At 42.1% G+C, this 5,589-nt stretch overlaps 1 protein-coding gene across 6 annotated transcripts in view; it reads right to left on the reverse strand.

Moving 5' to 3' along the window:
- PRIMPOL (primase and DNA directed polymerase) overlaps positions 1-5,330 on the reverse strand; it is a 50,621-nt gene extending 45,291 nt beyond the window's left edge. For all 6 annotated transcript variants that reach the window (XM_055567422.1, XM_055567420.1, XM_055567417.1 and 3 more), the window contains exon 1: positions 5,191-5,330. The gene's annotated coding sequence lies outside the window, so the exon portion shown is untranslated. The remainder of the gene's footprint in view (positions 1-5,190) is intronic.
- Between the last annotated feature and the right edge of the window lie 259 nt (positions 5,331-5,589).

A 5,589-nucleotide genomic window follows, 5' to 3' on the forward strand; every position in this document is an offset into this window, starting at 1 on the left:
CACTATGCATTACTATAACCATTTTGTTACATCAAGTGCCATCTACCTGGCCCAGATGGTGGGTGGCATTCCTGTGCTATTATTTCCTACTGCAGAATACATTTCTAAGGCACCATTGTACAATCCTTAGCTCCCTTTTCCTTTTTGGCCCACTGTTCTTCTTTTCTCCTCAAACAGCTATTAGTTGGGAGGATAACCCAGTGTATGAATGAGAAATTACAATATTGGCTAGTTTTGGTTTGGGATGTATGGTAATCATAAGCATGGTTTTAAAAAAAGACACCATGGACTTTAGCCCACCAGGCTCCTCTGTTCATGGAATTCTCCAGGCAAGAATACTGAAGTTGGGAGGCTCCTCCTCCAGGGGATATTCCTGACCCAGGGCTTGAACCCCAGTCTCCTACATTGCAGGCAGATTCTTTACCATCTGAGCCACCAGCGAAGCCCCAAATCAATCTTCGTCTCTGTTAATTTAATAACTGTATTTTCATGATTAGTAAATTGAAATGATTGCATTTTAACCCTTTTATTAATGACATGTTTTTGTTTGAATACAAAGCTTCCATGTTAGCCATACCAAGGTAAGGGAGTCTGGCAATACTTTTCCAATTTGGGATGGATTGTGATTTACTTACAAAGGAAAAAGGATTTTTAGAAGAGGGGAAAAGCTGCCAGTGTAGAGAAAAAATAGGGACAAATTCTCTGGCGTTCCTCCCATCAAGAGCTGCCATCTAAGACCACTCCCGTATAGACTCTGGCCTTGGCCATGTGACTGGTTTTGGCCAAGGTCACATTGACAAATGCGAAGCAAGTAGAGGTTTAATAAGTGATTTTGCATGGGATTTGGCGATCCTGGAGTTCTGCTCTGAGAACCTCACACTATAGCTCAAGCCTCACAGAGTTTTTTCCTGGTACCAAGGTATCCCAGCTATTAGCCAGTACCACTAACTATCAGATATGGGAGTTAAGCCATTTCAAACGATCACCTGAACTCAATGCTTGAGTAAGCCTAAGTGAGTTCAGGTGAGAGATCCAAAGACCTGCCCAAAAAATTGTTTTTAAAGCCAGCAAGCTTTGGCCTAGTTTTTACAAAAAAATAGAAATAACTAATAGTTTCCTTCTTCACTAGTTTCAACTATGTTGTAATTTATGTATGCAGAAAACAGGTATATTAGTTTCTCTTAAGTGACACAGTATCATATACTAAAGCATTTGAAGGCAAAATCCCCATGTTCCTTTGGCAATGCATATCTAGGACTTTATTATGTTGATAAACCTACTCTTGAATGCTAGCAGAAAACTTTACAATGACATAAATTCACGAGCAAATAACATATTTTCTGGAAGGAAAAACAGAATCACCCTAGAATATTAAGAGAGTGTGGGAATATTATGACATTGTCAGGGAAAAAAACACATGTTATCCACAGATTTCAAATTTGACTCAGACTAAGAAATTTCATTCTGAGTTAGATTCAATCCACATGAAAATTATAAACCAAGAAACAGAAATAAAATTCTATCAACATAAATTTCATAACACATATGCCTAGGAAAGGAATACAATTTCATTGAAGAGATGGGGCAATTTTTAATACAACTGTGTTAATTTTTCAATGTAAGTGCTGCTGCTCCTTATTGCTAGATTCTGAGTATTATTTTAATCTGCTTCACACATGGATAAGTCTCCTCCATTTAGACAGCTAGGAGACCACTAGTCTCCTAGCTGAGAACTCACTTTATGAAACTAACCTTTAACAAAGTCCACCAATTACATAATGAAGAAAATAAACTACAGAAGCCAATCAGATGTGAACTGACTAGTATCTAACAAATAACTGGCTAAAAATAACCATGTGGATGTTCACACTTAACAGTATCAGGAAAAAATTTTTCTGGTTTTGTAAAAATGTTAGTATGACCACAGAAGTATATATAAAAGTCAGGGTCACAATAGAAAGCCAATTTAACACTTACTAAACTGAGGAAACCATCCATGTCAACAGAAAAAAAAGAGAGAGAAGTTCAAAATACGTTATGCTCTCTTGTTCTTTGCAGTTTTAAAATTGTAACAGCTGGGTCGAAAGACAACTGGAGCTTAGACTATTCAAGCAGCAGGGGTGAATGACAAAAGCAGAGGAAGTGGAGAACAGGAAAGCATCTGGAATTCTGGTTTTGGACTGTCATATTCCTTATCCCTACACCCTGGGAGAATATCACCACGTTAGAAGTGCTTTTAACAACTGGTGGGGAAACTATTATTATTGTATATATATAATTAAACATGAAAACCCCTTTTCACATAGGGACCATAACTATTTTTGTAACAATTTCCAAGCCCCAAAGAAAAATATTTATTGTATTTTAAAATAGCAGGCTTAAGAGCTCTTTTATTTCCTAGATTTGCACAGGAAAGATTGTTTAACCATTTTGGATACCGATTTTATAACTAAAGGCAGTCAGGCTGGAAAAAGGCTGGCTGAGTATTTTTAGAGTAACTGTAGAGAGAGAGAGAGAGGGCAGTGAGAACAGGGGTGCAGAGATGACTCAGAAGCCAACCTAAGTAGCCTTGGTTTCCCTAGGATTATGGCTAGACTTGCTCATCTGTTGACACTTGACCACCTGGACAGTCGGTACGTGCTTCATGATTACTGGCTTCCATGCTAGTGGTAAAGAATCTGCCTGCATTGCAGGAGATGCGGGTTGGATCCCTGGGTTGGGAAGATACACTGAAGAAGGGCATGACAATGCACTCCAGTATTCTTGCCTGGAAAATCCATGGACAGAGGAGGCTAGCCTGTGGGACCGCAAAGAGTCAGACCTGACTGAGCACACACACACACATACCAGAAGTGCTGAAGCCTGCCTCCCAGGGTTCTCTCCAGCCCAGTTCTCCTAGTTTGTCTAATCACAAGTCAATTTCTATTCCCCACTACAACTTCTCCCTCTGTCCTGAGAATAGTTTCAACAGTATTTTGTGTTTTCTGATATATATGTTCCAGTTCTAATATTTAGTAATGTTCTAATATTTGGCAATGTTTTCTTAATATCATTCCTTTCAGGGCCTCTTGTAATACATTTATACTATTTCTCCCACTGCTAAAGTATTCATAATAAAGTATGTGACTAAAACTTCATTTACAGTAATTCAGTTTATTTCCCAGATGAAATATACTCTTTACATAATTAAGTGTTCTGATTGACTTTTTCTTTTTCCCCCTTCCTTCAATCATTTTGTCTATGCTTGAACAAAGTAACTCAAAGTTAAACTTCCTAAAAGTCTCCTGTAAGGAAGAAAACATTCAGTGGTGCTCTGTTGTTTTTTTTTATTCTTTCACCTTTCTACCCTGCTCACAGGATTTCCCAACCAAACAGCCTAATTCTGCCAGACTAATCACCCTTAAAACCATTTTCAGTAGCCAAGACATGGAAGTAACCTGAATGTCCATCAACAGAGGAATGAATAAAGACATGCAGTATACATATACAATGAAATATTATTCAGCCATAAAAAAGAGTAAAATAATGCCATTTACAGCAACAGGGATGAATCTAGAGATTATCAAACTAAATGAAGTCAGACACAGAAAGACAAATATCCTACCATATCACTCATATGTGGAATCTTAAGTTTTTTAAAAAAAACGATACAAATGAACTTATTTACAGAACAGACAGATGTTACAAACAAGCTTATGGATCAGTTCAGTCGCTCAGTTGTGTCTGACTCTTCGGGACCCCATGAATCGCAGCACGCCAGGCCTCCCTGTCCATCACCAACTCCCGGAGTTCACCCAAACTCATGTCCATCGAGTTGGTGATGCCATCCAGCCATCTCAAAGGGGAAATATGGCAGGAGTGGGAGGAATAAATCAGGAGCTTGGGATTAACACATATACACATTACTATATAGATGACAGATAACCAACAAGGACCTTCTGAATAGCACAGGGAAATCTATTCAATATTCTGTGACAATTTATATGAGAAAAAAAATCTGAAAAAGAATGATATATGCATAACTGAATCACTCTTGCTGTACACCTGAAACTAATCATCACTGTACCTCAACTATACTCCAATAAAAAAAATTTTAAGACCATTTACATAACTTTTCCATAATCACTCATTAATGATTCAGAGCATCACTTAACACACACTCAAGTTTACCCAAATAAGTCCAAACTCCTCAAAATCTGGCCCTAAACCACTGCCCATTTGATGTCTTACTATTCAGTCTTCTCACCAAATGAACCATAAGGACCACTGCCTGCAAGATAAGATCTGGCCCACTCCTGCACATTTCCCTCACCTGGAGTGCCCCCCCCCCACACCCCGCCCCAAAGTCTTTCCCCTGGAGGCCCAGCTCAAGTTCTGACACCAGGGAGACACCTTTATAAAAAGAAATTTCAAAACTGAGAAGACATTGCCAACTGTTTTCCTCTAAAGTTTCTCTAAGTAAAGTAGTGTAATTTACACAAAACCCACTCCTACTGCTTTAACTGGAGCATCATTTTGATAAGAAAGTTTAGCACAGGAAGCGACCTGAGCCTCACTATGGGGTGATGGGACTGGTTTTAAAAAGCTAGCCCACTAGTTATCTCTTACAAATAACTGCATGCCAACCACTGTTCTGGTTGGGAGTAGGTCCTAGTCGTCAGTTTTATGCAGCAACAAAGGGACTACCAAACACTGGTCTTCTCTCAATCTGGGAGGCACAAAGGCTTTATTCCTAGGATCTGAGTTGCATAACCCTTACCAAGAGCAAACCAACCAACCTTTTTAACTTTTTAAAGCCCAGGTGCGAACTGTTATTCCTACAAGGGTTGTTGAAAAAACATTACCACAATGTAAGAGCACAGATAAGCACTGTGTATGTAGCCATACACAGAACGAAGTAAACAAAATATCGCCCTGATTTATACATAAGTAAACCTCGTGGCTCAGATGGTAAAGAGTCCGCCTGCAATGAGGGAGACCTGGGTTCGATCCGTGATTCGGGAAGATCCCCTGGAGAAGAGCATGGCAACCCGCTCCAGTATTCCTGCCTGGAGAATCCCGTGGACAGAAGAGCCTGGCGGACTAGTGGGGGAAGGGGCAGTGAGAATGGGCGGGAAGAGACGGTTTACCCTCCCGAAAGGCCCGCTGGTAACGTCTTGCTCTCTGCCCCGGGGTCCGGCCTCCGTTTACCTCCAAAACTTCGCGGGGGGCGGAACCCGTGGTTCCTCTGCGGCTGGCTGGACACGAGCTCTGCCTCCTGGGCGGGACGGAATCTTCAAGCCGAGCGCGGGAAATGGGCCGGAGCAGGAAGTGGGGGAGCGCGCGGGCCTCCAGGGAGGCGGCGTTCTAGAGCAAAACCGGGACCACAACCAAGCGGCAGCCGGGAACCGCTTGCGCAGCGTCGCCGGAACGCGGGAGCTCGCACGATCCGTGAGGGGGGCAGAGATGTCGGGCGGGGCGGGGTTTGTGAGGGGGCGGGGTTCAGTGCGGGGCGGGGCCTTGAGGGGCGGGGTTCAAGGGCGGGCGGGGCACGGGGAGGGGCGAGTCCGGGTCTGATGGACGCGTGGGGGCTGAACTGAACCCTCAAAG

This window comes from Bubalus kerabau, chromosome 2 (genome assembly GCF_029407905.1).
Source record: "Bubalus kerabau isolate K-KA32 ecotype Philippines breed swamp buffalo chromosome 2, PCC_UOA_SB_1v2, whole genome shotgun sequence".
Classification (NCBI taxonomy): domain Eukaryota; kingdom Metazoa; phylum Chordata; class Mammalia; order Artiodactyla; family Bovidae; genus Bubalus; species Bubalus kerabau.